The following is a 23189-nucleotide window of genomic DNA, read 5'->3' as shown; positions in this document are numbered from 1 at the left end:
GCCACATCATCCCCATCTGTGTTAGGGCAAATGAGCCGTGCCAGAGCTGCACTGTAACAAGCATCAGAATAAACAGAATAAAATCATGGCAGAAATTCGGACACCTCGTGTCAATGCCAGTTAAACTGGGGCTCCTTCTGGGGTGGCTTCAGGCATACCCTGAAAAAGGGGCATGCCTATATCTTGCCAAGGGTTTTGTGGGGCGGGGTCCAGATCTCCTATATGAGGGAACAGGTTGCCAAGTCTTGTGGAAACTTACTTCCACTTGGGAATGCCCAGATATTGTGGCAGAAAAGTTGGGAAGAGATTGTAAGACTGGTCACATGCTCCACTACTTCCTAACTTGCATGTCTCCCCATTAAGGGTGGTACTCAAGAAGGCTGAGGGGCAATTTAGATTAATTCATCACCTCTCGTACCCGAGGGATGCTAATTGGGAAGGACTGGGTGTCAAACATGGTGACACTAGGGCTCTCGCAATTTGTTGTTGTCCCTACCCATCAAGCAGGCCACACTCTGGATCTCATTTTTGGCGTGGGCCTAAACGTGGATCTGTTCAGCTAAGGCTACCACTCCCTCCTCAGTTGGGCCCCTAGCAAATTTCAGCTCACCTGCAGAGACTTGTGGATCCAGGTGGATTCCTGAATGCTCTGCAGGAACCAATGCCTCCTGGCACTTTTCCCAGTGGCCTGTTCTGTGACTGGTATGACAGAATGCTCACTGCCCTGAGAGGTGGGGGTCTCATTAAGAGACCAGCTAGCACCGAGCATGGCCTTACCTGGCTAGAGAGGGCAGGGGCCCAGAACCAGGAGGATGGCATGGCTGGATGAGGTGGGCATGGTTGGATGAGGTGTTCTGGCCTCCTCTCCAGGGAGGGTCTCTGGGGGCAAGGGACCTGCCCTCCTGTCTGGGAGGGTGATGGACCCAGGGTACCCCTGGAGTCCATGTCAGTAGCCAGACTGCTGCAGGGGCATTGCTCTTCTCTCCTGCCAGGCCAACCCTCTGTTACTGGTTGGTGTTTAATAAACAGTCAGTAACAATAAAACCAGCAAGACTGGCAGCAGACTAAAAGCCCAACTCCAACTTCACTCACAGAGAACGTAAAGAATGTTAAAACGTCTCAGGAGGCTAATAGGGGGTAGCTAGATCTACTTGGTCAAAGATCTTAACAGCCCTGGCCTCAACCATAGGTCTCACGGAAGATCTCCATTTTGCAGGACCTGCGGAACTGTGGGAGCTTCATCACGGTCCTTAGCTCTCCCAGTAGCTAATTCTACCAATTCGGGGCCAAGACCAAAAAGGCCCTGGCCCGGGCCAGGGATATCCAGTAAGTTGGCATCTGCATTAGAAAATGCTATATTAATACAAAAGTGGATTTTTGTCTGGCCTTAAGTCAATGACAATATAAATCTGGACATGTCATTTTCTATGTTGTGAGGATTCTGCCAAAATAATAAAATCATAAAAAGTCCAGGGAAGCTGCAACTGCAAGGACTTAATCCCTGCTATAAACTATGACAGGAAAATGTACCCCTACTGTTATTTTTTTCCTCCCAGGAAACACAGGATCTCTCCATTCTAAAACTTAGAAGGAGTCCTGAGACACCTTGAAGAACAGTAGATGAAATTTGTGGGCTGGAGTCCACTTCATCAGGTACACAAAGCCTGCAATAGCTTCTGCCCAAGACAGTATTGAGTCTTCAAGATGCTCCAAGATTTCATTCTAGGTTTTTATTGCTGTTGCCAGGCTATTCTTCCACTTTAGTTTCTATTAGAAATAGTGAAATGCTTGAAGGAGTTTCATTTTGTAGAAGTTTTTTATCACTCTTTTCTCCAGTAACTTAATTAAACTCTACAAAGGCACCAGAAGATGCTTAATTTTTTTCTCTTCAGAAAGGATCCTGTCTGGACTATATCTTATCCTCTCCCCCAATCCCTCCACCTCCTTTTTCTCCACACAAATGCTTCCAGTCCTAATAGAAATATCAGAATACAAGAAATAAATCCTGTGTGTTTTTAAAAATGGAAAGAGCCTTCCTCCAGATAAATTGACTTCATTTAAGGGGATTATTTCCCAAAACTTTCCTTTTGTGAATAAACAAGCACTGTAATCCTTTTAAAAAAATTCCTGTTGGTTGAGAGAAGTCTTGTTCTGTGGTTAAGACCAGAACTGGAGAGACCCAGGTTCAAATTTCGCTCAGCTATGTTACTTGGGAGCCTCTTGTGGCGCAGAGTGGTAAGGCAGCAGATATGCAGTCTGAAAGCTTTGCCCATGAGGCTGGGAGTTCAATCCCAGCAGTCGGCTCAAGGTTGACTCAGCCTTCCATCCTTCCGAGGTCGGTAAAATGAGTACCCAGCTTACTTGCTGGGGGGTAAACGGTAATGACTGGGGAAGGCACTGGCAAACCACCCCGTATTGAGTCTGCCATGAAAACGCTGGAGGGCGTCACCCCAAGGGTCAGACATGACTCGGTGCTTGCACAGGGGATACCTTTACCTTTTACCTATGTTACTTGGGCCATCCTATGTCTCTCTCAGCCCTAGCCTATTACACAGAGTGGCCATGAGGATAAAATGAAAGATGAGAGAAGCATGCATGCTATCCAGAGCTTCTTGGACTATGGTGGAGTAATGGCAGATTTTAAAGGAAGCTTAGTGTAGCCCTTTGAAGTTTTGTAATCCCACCAAGTTGTAGCAGCTAGACTTATGACAAATACATTCAAGTGACTAACAACAGGGAGGTGAAAAAAAAACATGTAGCAGTGGGCAAGTAGACTGTTTGTAATACATGGGTGTAGGAAGGCTTTAGTAGTGGGCTACTAAATGTGGAGGGTGTGCTGGTAGGGAAGGGGCAAGCTGGGGCATGAACTGGCCACTTTGGATAGGATAGTATTGAATCTAACTAACTCTGGGACTTTTATTCAAATCTGGTTTGTTATTTGAAGGTCAGGTAAATGTCCTTGCAAGAATGACTTTATTTCCTCATGATCTTTTGTCGGATCTGCATCCCTTCTTGGACTCTGCTAATCAAGTCATGCTTACCCATAGCTTCAGACCTAAGCTGTTGAAATGTACTGACCATGGGGCTGGCACTGAAGGCTATCTAAATACTCCAACTGGTACAGAATGCATCTATTTTGCCAGTGTTCCAAGGTGGGATCATGTTATTTGAATATCCATTGTTTATATATCAGGGACTGCTCCAGGTTGCTTCCTAGCCACTGCAATGTTCCAGAGAAGTCTTTCTCAACTTTTTAACTATTGAGAACCCCCCAATACATGCTTCAGGCTTGGAGAAATCCCAGAAGTGGAACAATCACACACAATATGATTGGGAAGCATAGCTGTGTACATGCCTACCCAGGGTCTCTCCCTGGGCAAAAGAAAAAGAGTTGGTTCTTATATGCCACTTTTCTCTACCCAAAGGAGGCTCAAAGCAGCTTACAGTCACCTTCCCATTCCTCTCCCCACAACAGACACTCTGTGGGGTGGGTGAGGCTGAGAGAGCCCTGATATCACTGCTCGGTCAGAACAGTTTTATCAGTGCCATGGCGAGCCCAAGGTCACCCAGCAGGTTGCATGTGGGGGACTGCAGAATCGAACCTGGCATGCTAGATTAGAACTCCGCACTCCTAACCACTACACCAAACTGGCTCTCCTACTGTCCTACACCCTACAGGTCTATCATTGGCAACTTGGAGATGGGGCAGGTCGACATGACCACATATGGTCATATCACTAGATACATGTTTTACAAATTAAAAATATATAAAAATATAAAAATTATTTAACTCCCACCTATTCAGGAAACCATCCAGGGCCATCAAGAAACCCCAGGGTCTCATGAAACCCAGGTTGAGAAAACCTGCTTGAGCAATGGACGATGGGGAAAGTTTCAGGGGGTAGGCCGAGTGGATAGGAGATCTCTGGAAGAATTTTACAAACACTGGAACTTTATCTACGATTCCTGAATAAGTAGAGATCTTTATTATATAATTGTGGGGGAGAGATATATGTTATGTAATCAAATATCTTTTCTCTTATTTCTTAAACTATAACAATAAAAACAGTAAAACAATTATAAAATATGTTATATAAAACAATGAACATTGAAGGTAGCCACTATCACAATACATGTGATACCTATGAAATCTAACTTGGTATGCCCTCTGATTGGCAGCAGTTCCCCAGACCAGAAAAAGGGCTTCCCAGATGCTTGAATCTGGGACCTTCATATTCAAGGAATGTGGTGAACCACTGAGAAGTGCCCCCCATGGAGCACTCTGAACACTGAAAAAGCTATACAGATGCTAAATACTATTGCCTACCATTTATAGAGAACCCTCTGCTATGACAAAAATGAAATAATGACTCTGGGCAGTCCTAAAAATGGCACTGGGGTCTGCCAGTTTTGTGATTCATGGCATGCAGAGTGACAGGATGACCAAATACAGTTCCCTTGCCCTTACAGCACTTTAATGTAAACACATCAAGCAAAGCCACGTGGTCTGTCTCTGTACTTTGCCCTGAAGCTGAAGAGCAAATGCTTTCTTAAAAGCACGGTTCCCAAAAGGAAAGTTGACAATGGTTGGCTGGAGAAATCTGCATGAAATTTCACATTCTTTTTCAAGAAGCTTCATGTCAGCTTAGTGCCAAGACACATCATCCTAAAATGCAGGAGGAAAGATCACAACAGCTATAGTGTACAAGCAGGATCTTGCCCAGCTGGTGTGGAGATTTGGGCTTGGATGCCATCAATATGCCAGATGATTGGAGGTGGGCAAATGTTGTCTCCATCTACAAGAAAGGGAAAAAAGAGGATCCGGGTAACTATCGACCTGTCAGCTTGACATCTGTAGCTGGCAAAATTTTGGAACAAATCTTTAAACAGTCAGTCCTTGAGCAGCTGGGACACAAAGCTGTGATTTCTAAGCACTGTTTCATAAAAACAAATCATATCAGATCAAACTTCTCTTTTTCTAGAAAGTGATTACCTTGCTGGATCAGTGGAATGCTGTGGACATAGTTCATCTAGATTTCAGTAAAGCGTTTGACAAGGCTCAACATGATATTCTTATTGACAAGTTGGTAAAATGCAGTATGTATCATAATTCTGTCAGATGATACTAAACTGGGACGGGTAGCAAACACAACCAAAGATAGAATCAGAATACAGGATGATCTTGATAGGGTCGAGAAGTGGGTTAAACTAAGATGAAGTTCGATAGGGACAAATGTAAAGTTCTACATTTAGGTAGGAAAAACCAAATACAGCAATATAGGATGTGGGAGATTTGTTTTGGCAGTAGCAAGTGTGAAAAGGATCTAGGAGTCTTAGTAGACCACACATTGAACATGAGTCAACAGTGTGACTCAGTGGCTAAAAAGGCAAATGGGATTTTGGTCTGTATCAAATGGAGTATCATGTCTAGATCACTGGAAGTGATGGTACTGCTTTACTCTGCTCTGGTTCAGCCTCACTTGGAGTACTGTGTTCAGTTTTGGGCATCCCAGTTGAAGAGGGATGTAGATAAACTAGAAAGTGTCCAGAGGAGGGCAACAAAGATGGTGAGGCATTTGGAGACCAAGACATATAAAGAAACGCTGGGGGAGCTAGGTCTGTTTAGCCTGGAGAGGAGACGACTGAGAGGGGATCTGATAACCATCTTCAAGTTTTTAAAAGGCTGCCATATAGAGAATGGAACAGAGTTGTTCTCTCTTTCCCTGGAGGGCCAGATCAGAACCAATGGGATGAAATTATATCAAAACTCCATCTAAACATCTGGAAGAAGTTCCTGACAGTTAGAGCAGTTTCTTAGTGTAACAGGCTTCTTTGGGAGGTGGTGGGTTCTCCATCTTTGGAAATTTTTAAACAGAGGCTGGATAGCCAGCCATCTGATGGAGAGACTGATTCTGTGATGGGGGTGGCAGGTTACAGTAGATGAACTATAGGGTTTCCTGCATAGTTCAGGGTGTTGGACTAGATGACCCAAAGGTCCCTTCCAGCTCTATTATTCTATGATTCTATGATCCCTCACAGGGAATCTGCTATGGGGAGAGGAAGGGTATTTTAAACTGCTTAGAGACACCTGAGGCCTGCTAGGTGACTGTGGGCTATTCCCAATTCTCACAGAGCTCTCTCAGCTCCACCTCGCTCACGGGGTGTCTGATATGGGGAGAAAAAGTGAAGGCAATTGGAAACTACTTTGAGACACCAGAGGCCTGCTGGGTCACTGTGGCCCATTCTCAGACCTCTCACAGCCCCCAAACCCTCATAGTTTGACTATTGTGGGGAGATGAATGGAAAAGGTGTTTATAAACCACTTAAAGACTCCTTTTGGTAGTAAACAGCAGGGTACAAAAATCCAGCTCTTCTTTTTCTAAGGGGCAACAGTGAAAGAAACATGTGGGCACATAACATTATATCAACAGTAAAAAAATGGAGACAGAAGGAGCAGGGTAGATAGCTGTGTACTGTGACTACCCCATGTGGATTAGGGAGGAGGACATTTTGGTGTCTGTGGCCTAATTTCCACAAGAAGGGAAATGAGATTGAACGCAGAACTGGGAGGAATTGGTTGCCATGTAATCTCCCCCTAAGAAGAGACTCTAGTCTGATTTTCCCTTCACATATCTGAAAACACGGCTCTAGAAAACTCATCTGTAACCACTATGCTACGATTTTCAAAGGTCAGTCCTCTCCCACATTCAATGAACATTCCACAGGTTTTTGACACCCATCTCACGACACCCATCTCACCACACCCATGCCCTCATTTGTCACCACAGCACCACAACCCCCCTCCCACAACACACAAATTGAACCGCATGCCCTTACAGACAGGACAATCCCTCCCCTTACTCTTCCCAATGCCAAACTCTGTTTTTTAATCACTCTCTTCCTTTCTACCTTCCTCTCTCTTTGTTATTTACCCCCTCCCCCCTGATAGCACTCATTGTATCAGCTACAACGGGCTTTAATTCTGGTAGTTTAAATAAAATGCTGTGATCAAAATTCTGCATCCACTTAATCATTCAATTTTTAACTTGCTTATGTTTGGTTTCTAATTTTAACAAGCACTTATATATTTGACCTTGGGGGGGTTTCCTGTGCAATTACTATTTCAAATTCAGTCATGCCTCTAGGAAGTTTCCCCATTGTTTTCAACTCATATTTCAACCTCAAAGTTGTTTTAGCAGTTTTTTTCTGTAGCTGTTTATGTAAATAAATTTCTACTGGTGATTTCATATTTGATAATTTTTTCTACATGCAAACTACCCTCAACAAGTGTTTTGAAAAAAATTAAATAGATCATAAATAGAAATGATTGAAATAAATAAAATAAAAATTCTATTCTAGGATTGTTTTTTTATTGATTGATTTAATTTTTGACTGCTGCTCCCTGACCAGGCCAACATTTGGAGGTTTATAATAAAAGCTCCAAATAACAGAGTAATTAAAAAACAGAGCACAAGCTCTTTGGTAGTAACAATTCTAGCTATAGCCTCAGCTTACCCACTCCAAAATACCCCTGCACACACACACTACCTGCAAGCCTTGGGAAGGATGCACACATCTGTCCATTGTTTCCATATAAATGTTCATAAGATCAGGCTGAAGCATGATATTTCAAAGCCTGTGTTACAATCTATCAAAATTATTTTTTCCAAAATTGGTAATCAACACTATTCCCTGCTAGGAACAAATTAAATATAATTTTGAAATCACTGCTATCCTTCTGTTAATAAAATATAATTACAGGCTTTATATATAGAAGATCCAGTCATATCTTGGATTATATTAAATATTTGTACCCAGTACGGTTTGATATGAGGGCAAGTCTTCTTTTAACATTAAACTCCAGCAGTTATCATTATCATCATTATACAATTATAATTGGTTTCCCCAGTCTATATCGCGTTAAATACAACTACTGTTGAATTTTGTAGATTATTCTTTGAGATTGCCAACATCATTTTGAAAGGATGTGTCAAAGTCCACTCTGAGGTTTTATTATGAATCGTATCACCTAAATCTTTGTCCCCAGAATAGCTACAGAAAAATACTAGTTTAGAGTTCTGACAGACCATTAGTAAAAGAGAAACTGAGTTTTCATACACATTTTTAAAAAGTACTCTATAAAATGGAGTATAAAAAATCCACATCATAAGATCTTAATATACCATTATTAAAACTTCCGGAAGCCAGCTATATAGGAACTGTAGCTCAGTGACCGAGCTTCCATTTTATATGCAGAAGGTCTGGGAGTTGATCCCTGGGAGTTAAAAGGATCAGGCAGTAGATGATGTGAAAGACCTCTGCTTGAGAACTTGGAAAGCCACTGACAGCTGGTGTAACAGTACTGACCTTGATCTACAATGATCTGATGGTATAAGGCCATTCCTTGTGTTTCATATTCAATATTATCTGCTAACAATATTCTTTCTGGTTACTGGGGACTACCAGATCCTCCAAAAATCACATTCTACCTCATGAGAGGCCTTCTGCAATGGTGACAAAACCATTCAGCTTCAAAATTGCCTTGTTTAAGAATCTGGAGAATTTCAGAAGAAGCCCCCAGTGGGCAGTTCCTTTTGAAAATATATCAATGGACCTTTTTATTCAATAGCTATATTCTGACTACCTTACTTTAGAGCCTCCTGCTTCTTTGATAGACATTTGTCCATTCACCTCGCTTATAAACTAGTCTCCAGTTACTGTATGGTTGAATGATAAGCTGATTATTATTCCATGATTTCTCTGAGACTAAATTAAATGTGGCATCTGCTGAGCAACAGGTTGAGTCATCAGCAATCTTGCATCCCAATATGGATCTCAAAGGTATGGAGAAAGACTAATTGCTGCAGGCTCCTGAATCTGAAGAGACTAGAAGTCACCATATCTTGATGAGACCAGAAGTCAATGCACCAGAAGTCAATACACTCTGACATTAGCCAGAGTGTCCCTAGGTATTCAGATGAATATCCAAAGCCCCATGCTTCTCTTCTGCCCCAGTATCCTTCCCCAGATCATTCCCCCTCCCCAGTATCCAAGGCCTTGATGATCTCAAGTGGAAGTCAATGTTAAAATCTGAAATTCCTGTATCACAACAGGTGGAAAGATCACAACAGTTATAGTGCACAAGCAGAATCTTGCCCAGCTGGTATGGAGGTTTGGGCTTAGGTGCCATTAATATGAAGATGACAACCATCCTCCTGATGGATGGCAGCCTGGATTCATCTCCAGAATCTTATTAGCCAGAGAAGGTACCTCCTCAAGAAAGAGAAAAGAGTCTGTACTCAATTTTCTTTACTATTCTGAAATTTAATGGAGATTGGAAAGCAATCTGTTGTAGAGCAATAGAATATATACATATCACAGCTTGATAGGATGTTACTAACCAAGTTTGCAAACTGAAATAGATGATAGATGACAGGTAGAGAGATAAAGAGCTGCAAATCATACAAATAATGGAATCATTGAGCCCTATACAGATGGGAATTTGCCTTGTAATTGATTCATTTTAATATTCATCGTCATAAAGGGAATTTGGGGTTAGGTGGCTGGCTTCTTCCATTTTCAGAATGCAAAATTATGACATATCCAGATAATTATTTATCTGCCAAAGTAAAGCATTGGTTGCATATATATTACCTGTACTACTTTTTAAACACCTCACGATGCTTTTGTGGGACAGTTTTCATTTTTTTGGATATTAAACCCTTGAGAAAAATTGAGCCAAATCTCAAATGGTTGACACATATTAAGATCACTGATGAATAGAAACTACTTGGTGAAACCTAAAAGAGACAGACTGATTGATTCTCCGGAATCCCCCTCTAGAGGCTAATATTCTTTCTGAAAAGTTTGCTTCACTCTACAGCAGGGGAAGCAGAAGCACTGCAAGCACTGCATCCCAGACTCTAGAACAGGGGTAGTCAAACTGCGGCCCTCCAGATGTCCATGGACTACAACTGCAAATGCTGGCAGGGGCTCCTGGGAATTGTAGTCCATTGACATCTGGAGGGCCGCAGTTTGACTACCCCTGCTCTAGAGTCTGGGATGCAGAGCTTGCAGTGCTTCTGCTTCTCTTCAGAGGCTAAACCAGGCTTTCTCAATCAGGGTTTCATAAAGCCCTGGTTTTTTTGATGGCCCTGGAAGGGTTTCCTGAATGAGTTGGGAGCACATTAATTTAATATATTTTTAAAAATTTGTTAAACATTTCTTTATTGATATGATCATATATAGTCATGTCAACCTCTTTCCCCCCAATGGCTAATGATGGGTCTGGGGGGGGGGTACACAGCTATGCTTCCCAACTGTACTCCGCATGATTGTGCCACTTCTGGGGTTTCTCTAAGCCTGAAGAAAGTTTCAGGGGTTTCTCAATGTTAAAAATTTTTCAGAAATCCTTATGGGCTCACCAGTTTTCTTTTTTTTTCACTGCCTTGCTGAGATGAAAAACAATGGGGAAGGCTTGTTGCGTATAAATTAGGCCACTATTCAATGCCTGATGAATTGTGCATGCCTGGTGCAGTTAATTGCATTTCTGTTGTTCGGCCGTGGATATTATTTTGACAGCATGATGTCAACAGCATTTTACAGGAAAAGCAAAATAAAGACAGGTCACTACCCCAGGGGAGATTACAATCCAGAGTTTAGCCTTGGGAAAGTTGAAGGTTAGTGAGGGATAAGTGAACAAATGGACTATAGAGCTTGACTGGTCTTCTGCCTTTTGCTGGAGTTAGTGTGCCAGAATAGAGCTTTTGACTGAGAGCAGAACTCCATGCTTTGTGGCAAACTCATCCCTTTTTACAATCAGGTATAAAAACAGCATTAAACTAAATTTATGCAATTAAAACAATACAATTGAAACAATACAGTTGATGGTGGCAGCAGTCAACTCCCCTGCAGACCCTTGTCTCTTCTGCGCACAGTCCTTGTGTCCCACTGGATGACCCTGGCGATGTTAGCCCGAGAGGGGTACAGATCACAAAAGGAAGGAAGGGAACACTTTGAACATCTCCTAAAGGTGGAAAAATTTCCAGGGAATTTTGCCTTGTTAATCCAAATCATTTTCTATATGGCAGATAAAGTGCTATACAGAGTCTGGGAGTAATAACCCAGTAAAAATGCATGAACATATTTCAGCGTGCCTGAATAGCAAACTGGCTGAGAGGAAAAGGGAATAGAAGGACTAAGTTTATCCTGGGGCAAAATCAAATGCATCATTATAGGATGGGGGAGACCTGTCTTGGCAGTAGTATGTGTGAAATGATCAAGGGATCTTAGTAAACCATACACTTAACATGAGTGAGCAGTGTAACTCAGTGGCTTAAAAGGCAAATGGGATTTTGATAGCTCTCTTCAAGTACTTGAAGGACTGTCATATTAAAGATGGAGCAGAATTGTTTTCTGTTGCCCCAGAGGGCAGGACTAGAACCAATGGGATGAAATTAGTTCAAAAGGATAGTCAGGTAAACTTCCAGAAGAAATCCCTGACAGTTAGAGCAGTTAGTCAGTAGAACAGGCTTCCTTGGGAAGTGGTAGGTTCTCTTTCCTTTGAAGTTTTAAGCAGAGGCTAGATAGCCACCTCATAGAAATACTGTTTCTGTGAATTTAGGCAGAGAGATTGTGTCCATGTTTGGCTTTTGTGGCACTTTCTTGTATGTCCAGGGAAATGCCAATTTCCAGTTTGGGGTTGGGAGGTGAATTTCTGTTTTTTTTTTGGGGGGGGGCATCATCTGAGCACGGAATTGGGGTCACTGTGGGTGGGCTGGCAGTTTCCTGCATTCTGTAGGGGTTGGATTAAGAGATCCTGGAGGACCTTTCCACTCTCTATGATTCTATGACCCAGTGATTTTTGAAGAGGATAGTGCAAACAATGGAAAATAGTTTGTATTGGAAAAATACCATGGATTCTATGAAAAATTCTATGCTTTTATCCCTCCCAGGACTGAGGGCCCCTGTGAGTCATCTAGACCCTACCACCTACCATCTGGACCTTTGTGGTCTTGTGGGGGGCCCCAATTCAGCTTATGTTAGGGGAGTATGCCAGGGGATGGGAAGCCTGGAGCAGGGGCCTGGCTCGGGTCTGGGATCCCAGTAATTATGGGTCAAGGATATTATTGTAGAGGGAGGAGGTTGAACAAAAGAGGAGCAGGGAGATATGAAGGCTGCTCTTCTTACCTCCATCCTATCCTCAGATATATGAGGGTGGAGGCTAGGGTGGAGCTGATACTGATGTTGTTCAAAGACAGGTCAATCAAAAATACAACTTTGATGCTGCAGGACTATTTCACAGAGCCTGAAGTCAACCTGGCTTGTGTGACCGAGACCTGGGTGCAAGAGGGTGAGATGGTTGCCCTGAAGACCTGGCCCTGCCCAGGTTCTCGGTCCTTGACCAGTCTCAGACCTATGGTAGGGTGCCATCAATCCCAGTGCCAGTGCCATCAATCCCCAGAGTGTAGTGTGTCAGCACTGGATGGGACTCAGTCAGTCTGATTTGTGTACTACATACCCAAAGTACTGCCAGATGCCCGCTGAGGCAGCAGCCACCAGGACATTGCAGTTTTCCAGGCTTATAATCCTGGGGGACTTCAATGTCCATGCAAATTTATCATTCCCAGGACATAGCTTGGACCTGGTGTTGGCCATGGCAGCATTGGGGTTCTCGCAGTTCATTGCCAGTCCCACCCATCAGGCTGGCCACATATTAGATCTGACCTTTGGTGCTTTGGTAGAAGTGGATCTCATGGCAACTAATGTCATCCCATGATCAAACTATTATGCCCTGGAGGCCTGACTTTGGGTACAACCCCCTCCCAGTTGGTAACAGGCAAATTTTAGAACAGGTAGAGAGGATCAGAGTACCCTCAAGTCTATTAACTGTGGAAATGATTGCTAAATATATGAGAAGTATTGCTGACCAGAATACCTCTCCTATATAACAATAAAATTTGTAATCCCTGTATTCTATCATACTGATATACATGATGCACAGTGCTTTGTGCTTTCTTTTTAAAACATGCCCGAGCTTCTTGTCTGCAGCATTAGAAATAAAATGGCAACATTTTTGCAAGGCTAACACTAAATGTCTGGTATAAAGTCTTCTATTTTCCTTTGGGAGCAGCTGGCATTACAGTGCCTGGCTGTAAAATGGGATATCTAAGTAGTAATTTATTCTAGTTATAAAACCAAGGGCCTCATTCTTGAGAAAATTAAGGGCAAACTAGAAGATATATGCAAATTCGTGTAATGAAATCCCAATTGTGGCCTTACATAAAGAATAACTGTGAGGGAATTATTTTAAGCAGAGAAGGGCTTAACCATTTCCCTATAGGCCTTTCCCCACTCAGTCACTCTCATCTGGTTGCCTCTCACCCTGGTCCAGATACCTGTTTGGAAGGGTAAACTCATGTAGGGATACTGGAGTCTTGCAGTTAAAGTGCTGGACTGGAACTATAGACATTCAAATTCCCCTTAGATCTTCCAAACTCATGTGGTGACCTTCAGCTAGGTAATGTGCTTTCTCTCAGCCTCCCCTACATCACAAGGTTGTTGTGAGGCTAAATGGAAGATGGAAGCACTCTGCGTGTTTCCCTGAGCTCCTTGAAGAAATGCCTACCAGAGATTCATTAAGAGCTGGCAAAGCATGTCTGCAGTATTCCAGGCAAGAAATTTAAAAAATGATTCACAGAATTGGTTGCCAAGCCCAAATCCGTTGAACCTAGCATCTATGAACCAGTTGTGCCAGAATGGTTACTCACTGTGAATGTTCCTTCTTCTGCAAGATAAGGATGTCTCGGTGGGTGTTTCCTGCCACATAAGGGAGGCAGGATGAATTTGATTTCCTGTTTCTGTTGGTGGTGAGAGGCACCCTGCCATTTGCCTATTTGTTCCACAAATTGGGGGGTTTAGGAAAAGGAGGAGGCTGCAGGAAAGACTTCTCTCACCGCCTGGAGGCACTTCCTGGTGGGCTCCAAGGAATCCTTCCAGGTTTGGATGGGCCACAAGAATCTGGAGGTCCTTTGGAAGCCCTGCAACCTGAGTGCCAAACAGATCAGGTGGGCAGAGTTCTTCTCCCATTTTAACTTCACTCTCAGCAACATCCTGGGCCACTCCAACTTTCTGGCCAATGCCTTGTCCCATCTCTCGCAGCATTGAATGGCTTGATGGGCAGCAAGACATGATGGCAACCCTGACCCTGCCCAACAAAAGTCACCCCACTCAGAATTTGGTCAGGATCACCAGCCCAAAAGAAGTAAAACTGGCCTCAACCAGTTTCTGGTGGAACACTCTCTCTGGGGAGATCAGGGCCCTCTGGGGCCTTGAACAGGTCCAGTGGACCTATAAGACAGAGCTGCTCTGTGGCCAGGAATTTAACCCCCACTTATGAAATACTGACCTACCCAATACAACCAAATCACTCTCAATAAGATTTTAAAGAGGCGTTTTAAAAACAATTCATTTAAACTTATTTTAACTTTATATATTATCTGTATGATATATTTTGTTATGACCCACCCTGAACCAACCAGGAAGGATGGGCTATAAAAAATAAAGTTGATTATAATTATTATTATCATTCCTTTCATCAGGACAACAGCTTGAACATTTTAGAAATAGGGAGTTTATCTGCTGAAAACAGACTCTTATTTTCATTTTGTCACACCAGCAATATATCATTTATTGTGTTGTTATACTATTTATAGTGTTAATTTAATTTTTCTGAGATTTTCAGTATATAAGTTCTTGAGAACTTTTTGTTTTACTGCGTTGAAAATATACAATGCTAAAATGATCCCACAGCTGCTCTATGGTATACCAATCTGGATCGAAGTTTTTAACACCGATTTAGCAGCACTTCATGTTTCCTTTCTCAGGTCGCTTTTTCAAGTCCCTAGAAATTTGGCTAATGATACCTATTTAGTCTGCAGGTTCAGTGATCACAGACTCCAAGTCTTCAGAAGAGCTCCTTTTAGTTAGCAACCCAAGCAACAGACTACAACTACTGAATAGAGAAAAACAGGCAAACCCATGCACTTTTATACCCTTTAGGCAGCCAGCTGCTGCCTCTGATTGGCTCTAAACAGAGCAATCCGATTGGCACTAGCAGAGCGATCGGGTTCCTTTGATTGGTTAGTTCTTGGCTGGCAGAAGCCCTCATTTGCATCAGTGGCCAAATGCCCATAGACATAACAATACCATCATCACTGGACTAGGTCAACAGTGACTGGAAATCAGAGCCCAGATACTAATCTATAAATACTGGCTTAGTATGCACTTTAGGGCTCAGTCCAATGATTTATTGGCTGTGCTGTTAAGTGATCCCCACAATTCCAACTGGATGTGTAAACTGCTTAGCAAACTTTATTCTGTCAGCACAGATTAAGATTCATTGACGGGCCTTGAGGAGAAAAATAGCTATAAGTATATTGTGAGGAGATCTGACGATGTTGAAGCTCAAACGCTATATTCTCATTCCTTTTTATCGTCGCACACAATCTGCAACACTCCTGCAACACTCCCGCAATAAGCGCTTCGTTGTAGCACTTTTTGGGAAATCGGGAAAAGTGGATTCCCCCTGAGAAAAACCACTACACTTCTGCACACAAGCTGCAACACATCAGCAAAAGGCATGTGCGTTCCCAATGTAGCGGCAGAAAGAATGTCCCTCCCCTGCTCTCGTCGCTGAACTTCCGGTGAAGGGATCGCCATTTTTTTCCTTAGACAGGGAAAGCAACGAACGAGTGAGGCTTCTCAGAGGCTTCTCCAGCTAAAGTTCCTCCACAGAAGTGATTAAAAGTTAAACAAAACTCCCTAGTGCAGGTGTTTTTAAAGTTCCTAAGCACAATACAGCTCCTTGTTCGACACTGCTCAATATTTCGGCCACAAATCTCACCCATGGGGGGGGGGATTTTTTTTTTTAACTTGAGCCTGAAAACAATTAAGCGCCAGCTCCTACGCCTGTGGAAAAGGTCTTTCTGATACATTGAAGGAGCGAATATGCATTGCAACGGGTGTTTTTGGGTTTTTAAAAAAGAGTTCTTAAAGGGAAACATGAATACAACAGTTAATTGGCTGTTAAGGGGTGGGAGGAAGCGTGGAAAAATATCACCTCTCCTATTGCGATTTCGGCGAGACTGGAAACTTGTGCGTTACGAGAACAGCACTAGTGGGAGAGCCTTTTTTCGCTAGAAATGGCTGTGTGCATTAACGCGATCTGCCGCTTTTGCCTGCAGCGCTTTTCAATAGCGCACAGATTTAGCCACATTGCCCTTTGTGCGGAAAGCCCCTATGATTCTAAGATTCTAGGATTCAATGTATATTTTGCATATCTTGTGTCCAGCAGGGGAAAGTGTTGCCCTCTCCAAGTTGGGAGAATCCTGGAGATTTTTGTCTGGAGCCCAGGGAGGATACGGATCTCAGTGGGGTGCAAGGCCATACTAGTCCCTCCTCCCAAACATGCATTTTCTCCAGGGGAACTGATCTCTGTTGTTTGGAGATGAGCTATAATTCCTGGGAGTCCTAAGGGCTCACCTGGCATTCCTACTTAGGAACAAAAATATAAATGATTATAGATTAAAATTATATTTTTAAAATCCAAACAAGATCAGGATAGGCAAGCACATCTTTAAACCTGCATCAGAAATTTAACTAAAGGACTCAGCTGGAAATGTGTAATGTCAGGGCCTTAGTTAATTACTCTCAGCATACCACAATTAAGGATACATCTGCCCATTAATCTCCAATTTTGACATATTTATTTCCTTCACTATGTTCCCCACCGCACCCCTGCCCAGAATTCAACCCAAACAAATGGTAACTTTATAAACTAACCTTGCTATTTCTGTTTGGTCCTTGAATATGATAAGCATCTTCATTATGCTGTATTTTAATTTATTACTCACCCTCTACCTATATGTGTAAATTCATTTCATTGTATCTGCAGAACTGAACATGCACATGAGAGCTTACACCTTGGGGGGGGGGACTTTGTTTCTAGGACTGTTTTTCTTCACTGGGAAAACAGCAGTATTTAACACATTGCAGCTAAGAATGGAATGGTCTCGTGTTAGAGTTATGAATATGCATTTTTCCCCATTCCCAAAACTCCCCCCCCAATGTGGGGGCCATGTCTCCTAAACAATCTACAGTTTTTCTAAACATCTGCTTGGTGTGTGCTCATCCCCCCAATGTACAACTAGCTGGAATTGCAATGATCACACCTTTGCTTTTACAGACAAGGATGCTGAAAATGCAATGCTGATTTTTGAGGAACGAAAAACATCTGCAGAAACAATTGGGAAGCTTTCATACCTACCTGCAGAACTCAGGCTCTGCTTTGGAAGGCTTATAGATCTAATAAACTCCGTTTACCCCAGTCAAAGTGGTTGTAAATCCACAGTCAGATTTGGATGGCTTCTGTTCTTCTGTTCTCTGATATGAACATGAAACTAATCCAGAATTATCCTACAGTCTAAAAATCTGAGGATGACTCAATTATAGGAAGAACATGTGACTGGGGGGCAGGGGGAGATTAATCCATTCACGTAACTATCTTTGAGCCTTGATACTGATAGCGTCAAAAGTTTTATCTCAGCTGTTGCCATACAAACTTCCATTTCACAAAGCAATTCCAGTGTTTTGCTCCAACAACATTATACAAAAATCAGCTTTCTGGGACTGTTATTTTTGAATTATTTGTATTTTAATTTCCTCACTCAAGAAACCAGATCTTCAAACTAAAATCTCTGTGTTTCATTCAATGAGTTATAAATATTTTATCATGTTAATTACCATCAGGACAGAATAAAGGAAAGCTGCAGTGCATAAAAGTGCCATATTTGGAGCTCTTGCAGTTTTGAAACACTGTTTGCATCCCTAATATTAAGCAGTTCTAAGTGTCATAGAACCATAATGGTCTAAACTTTTTTTAAAAAAATGGTGAAATGGAACTACAGGCTGTGTATTATATGAACATTTGTCAGGCTGGGTCTGTTGTGGGAAAAGGAGTGTTGACACAGTTGCTGCCAGGAGAAACAGTGGTGCTGAAGAGGATACAAAAAGGTGAAGATACACACCATTGAAGTTGTTTTCAGGGCTGAGTCTGCACTTTGCTTTTTATCCTCTCCCAATCCTAATAAACTCCTCCCCTTTGCACTGCATTCATTTTCCATTTTGATTTTGGACGCCTTAAATGTTCCCTCTGCAACATGCATGATTGATTGGCGGTGACCCAACCTTTACCCTGCAATATCCAGGAGCAAATATAAGTCACTATATTTCAGAAACTCGCTTTTGAAAGCCCCCAGTTTAAGTGTAGATCTGTGATTTGCCTGATTAACTTCCTGCAATGCTGACGTAGAGAAGCAGTCTGTACCTGATTGACAGGGCATCAGTTCAAAGACTTCCTGGTTTCCAGTTGCAAGGCTTGCCTCCCAAGACTTATTTTTGCCCTGTTTTAAAGTGCTTCTGAGCAGAGATTTGCCTCCTTCTCTGTGAAGTGGCTGCGGCTGCGGCTGCAGATGGCTTCCCCCCTCCCCTGACATTTCTGAGGTGGTTGAAGATCTCAGCTGACTTCAGTAGATGTTCATGAGGCTAGTGGAATGGAATTAGATTGAGCTGTATTTATATCTAGCAGTTAAAATTCTTCCCTTCTCAATAAAAAACATGTTAATATTGCAAATAATCTAGCCAAGATGGGCAATGATCAATGATATAATTACTTGGAAATAAATATATATCTCTGTTTGCATATGTTCAAAGCTAAGGTGACCAGATTGTCCCACTTTTGGAGGGACATCTGAGGGCACCTGGCAAATTGTACTTATGTTGAAATTATAATATATATATTTTACAATATTATTTTTGGGTTCTATGCATTCTATCAAAATTTGCTCCATATAGACCAAATTCTATCAAAATTTGCTCCATATAGACCAAATATAGACCATATGTTGCTCCATATAGACCAAATTTTTAATCAAGAACCCCCCCAGTCAATGGTGTCCCACTTTACCAATGTTAAAATCTGGTCACCTTATTCAAAGCACTCTATACAAATTACTTCATCTTCCATCAGTGAAAAATCTCTGACCACACATACTGTAAAGGCTGAATAAAAGAAACAAGGAAGTATGAAAAGTGATTGGTACATCTAGGTGCCAATAGTGGCTGATGAGTATAAATCTTGGGAGCAACAAGGTGATTGGTGTATGTATATGTGACTCTAGAAGAACTATTTACCTCTTGTTACCCCTCCTTGCATACCCAGGGAATTGCTGATTGCCATTGTGAATTTCCTCCAGGCCAGGATGGATTCTGGAGATTTTCGGTGGGGGCATGAAATTGGTGTCACTGTGGGTGGGCAGGGAGTTGTGAGTTCCTGCATTGTGTAAGGGGTTGGACTAGATAACCCTGGAGTTCCCTTCCAATTCTGTGATTCTAAGAGCTGGGGTGTTTTGTACCCCACTTTTTACTACCCAAGGGAGTCTCAAAGCAGTTTGCAATTGCCTTCCATTCCTCTCCCAACAACAGACATCTTGTGAGCTAAATGAGGCTGATAGAGTTCTAAGAAAACTCTGACTGCCCAAGGACACCCAGCTGCATGTGGAGTAGGGTAATCAAACTCAGTTCTCCAGATTAGAGTCTGCTGTTCTTACTCAGGATTATCTGTTGCATGGGTACCCTGTCATTTTGTTCCTTGTAATGAATTGTTCTGGGCTGCTTGCCATATGGACCCCTAACATGCTTATCTTCAGTACTGCTGCCATCTCAGATGCTTTCATGACCCAGGCCTCAGACATTTGATCCCCATATGACACTGGGAGGAGGTCTTCAAACCAGAAATGCTGGCAGCAGGAAACTGGTTCCTTCCTTTAAGCACCACTGTGGTCAGTGGTGGAAGGTATCTGCTTTTGGCTGCTCCATGCTGTGTTATAATGTTAAAATAAGACAGTAAGGCAGGAATTCAGGGAAAGGTCATGAGAAATCACAGTAAGTAAGGGGTAATAATACTAAATAAGATTGCCGCAGTAATCGACACGATGGTCACCACCAGTTTGGACTTCTGCTACTGACTCTACTTGGGCTTTCCCTTGTCCCTACTCTGGAAACTACAGCTGGTTCAAAACATAGGTTCCAGAGTCTTCACTAGAACACCATGCACAGGCATACCCTTTCTGGCCCCAACATAGTCGAACGAGCTTCTGGGCGTAACATGGGCCTTGTTGAAACTTACCCAGTTCAGCAGAACTTGCCAGATGGATCTTTTCCACCAGGGACTTGGTTGAGGCTGGGTCACTAGTAAGATCTGGATGACCCCCCCCCCCAAACACTCTAATGTATAACATGTATACTCTGGTCTTCCAGTTGCTCACAGCACAGGGTGAGTAGTAGCTCCCATGGCTGTTTATACTATGACATATAAAGAAGCATCTGGGGAGAATTTTACAACTTTACTGCCTAACGAACTGTGCCTTAGAAAGCTAAGGCCAGAAAGAGGGAGCTCTCTGTGCTTCTAAGCTGGTTCACCACAGGTGAGCCACATTGTGGAGAGATGGTTTCTGACTACAGGCTTGAGCCATGGAGATGTGACTAATGGCCACTCTCCCACAAGGCAGTGTCCAGTGATTAATTCCCCCCAATTGTCATTGTTCAACCTCTGATAACACCAAGAAGAAGATGGATTATTATAAGATGCCTGTCTGACTCGAGTATGAATGAAGAACTGGGAAAGGGAAACTGCTGTGAGAGACTGTACGTTTTGCTTCAGCGGCTTCATGAATGTCTTGCTGTGAAACATTGTTTGCATTTCCTAATTGAGAATGGATCCAGTGGAAAGGAGTTTTCAAGCATACTGGCTCAGGTCATTTTCATGTTTATGGACGTGATTGTCCTCTGGTGGAGCATGACAGTTGCAGAAAGCATGACCCATGCTTGATTGCAAACAGCTGGCTCAGTTAACCACAGACGGAAAAGAAACTCCTTTAGTGGTTTTAGAAAAATATCAAGGTGACGGAAGAGAATGGGCTGATAATATTGTACAAGGATTGTAATAAATATTTGCAGTAGAAATGAAAGGAACAGGGAAGGAGAAAAAATCAACAAGGTATGATAAGGAGATTCTCCACTACAAGTAGTGTAGCAAATGGCATTCCAGAGAGTACGCTCTTCTCTCTCCCCCTGAGTGCTTCTGATAAAATGACAGAAGTTTTTTTTTTAAGTGCTATCTGCTATTAGGCAGGTTATGCAAAGCAACACAGATGCAGTTAACCAGTTGACACAAGAAATAAAGGAACTGGAACAGAGACAGGCAAAATAAATGGCAAAGGAAATAAGAGAAACAAAGAAAAAAAAACATAGACAATAATGAAAAAACAGGGACTGAGTGAAGAGATGGAGGAATGCATTGCAATGCTGGGATATTGCCAGAAGTCTCTCTTACTAAGGGCCAGAGGCATTCCAGATAAAGATGATGTGGTTATTAGATGTTTCATAGGGACAGAGTTAACTAAAATATTGGATTTGGAAGTGGGTGGGCTTGGCCCACAGATAAAGTGCACTGGATTAATACATCACACCCTAAATATAAAAACTCCGTCTTTAAATGTTTAATTAGAGAAGTGCATCATGGGGCTGCATGATGCACTTCTCTAATCAAACATTTAAAGGCAGTTTTGCAGGAATATTTCCTCACTCCATTCTGTGTTTAAGGCAAAGGATTAAAATATTAAAAGAGGTTCCTCCCCACCTGCTTCAAAAGAGGAAAGAGTACAAATTCCTGACAGATGCCTTGAAGGAAAAAGAGATCCCATTTAGATGAGAGATTCTGGAAGGCTTGGCTTTCACTTGCAAAGGCAAGAGATTAAAAATCATGGCGCCTATAAAGGCACAGGCATTCTAATGTAAATATAGAAAAGACGTAGAAGTACAGGACTAACGTCTTAATTACTGTAAGTAAATGAATCTTAAAAAAAAATTGTGGAATGTTAATGGACTAAATGAAAGAGTTAAAAGGAAAAGAATAATGGACCTATTGTACAAATTAAAACTCAGTATTATACGTCTCCAGGAAACACACATTAAAAAAGGAGACAGGAGGTTTTTTGATAAGAAGAAATATGGAAATTGAATTTATAGCAGCTAATATTAGAAATATGGAGTGGTCTTTTGGATCAGGCAGGTCTTGGAACCTAAGTTGTTGTTTGAATGTGATAAAAAGAGGATATTAATAGGGAAATATAGTGGGAAGTAAAAAAATAATAATTTTGTTTTCATTATATGCTCCTAATGAAAATCAGGAGTAAATTTTTAGACTTTATTATTGGAATAAGATAATGATAGGATAATTTTGATGGGAAACTTTAACAGTGTTGTCAACACTAAATAAGGAAGAAAATCCATGTGTCAGAAAGATAAGGTGAGGGGAAAGATACTGAAGAAGATTTAAGGGAATGATGGAGCAGTTAGGGATAGGTGATGCACGGAGATTTTGAAACCCAAGAGCATATGAATTCCATATGAATTCTCCTTTTATTTTAAAAGACACAATTCAATTCTCCGACAGAAACAGCACAGGCAGCAAAAAAATGACTACCCTCAATGTGCATGATAGATTTCCAGCCATTTACTTTTTGGGACCATAGGGCCATTTTGGTTACAGGGAAAGGACAAAGGAAAAAGAATTTTGAAAGGAGAATAAATGAGTATCTTTTGAAAAAAAGCAGAGATAGTTAAAAAAAAAGTAAAGGAGACAATCAAAGAATACTTGAGATTTAATTGGAATAATGGATATATCTGAGAGTAATACTGGATGCTGAGAAAGCTGTGATGAGAGAGTTTTTTATCCAAATGTCTTAGAGAAGTCACAAAGCGATCAAGAAACACCTTATGGATCTCCTACAGGTTAAACAGAAATTAATTCAGGAGAATCACAAAAGTAAGAATAACTAAATGCAAGAGGTTAAGATAAATAAATACCAAGTAGCTCAGAAAATGTCAAATTACATTCTATGGAATTTAAAAAGGGTTAAACAAAGAATATTTGAAGGAGCTAGTAAACATGGTAAATATCTTGCCTGGAAGTTAAGGCAGCAAAAACAGAGTAAGAATATAACAAAGGAAAAATATGGACAGGAAATTATTTTTGAACACCACCAACTGGAAAAGATATTTCTTGAATA

Source organism: Paroedura picta, chromosome 13 (genome assembly GCF_049243985.1).
Source record: "Paroedura picta isolate Pp20150507F chromosome 13, Ppicta_v3.0, whole genome shotgun sequence".
NCBI classification, from domain to species: Eukaryota; Metazoa; Chordata; class Lepidosauria; order Squamata; family Gekkonidae; genus Paroedura; species Paroedura picta.
Note: the sequence above shows the minus strand (reverse complement) of the source record.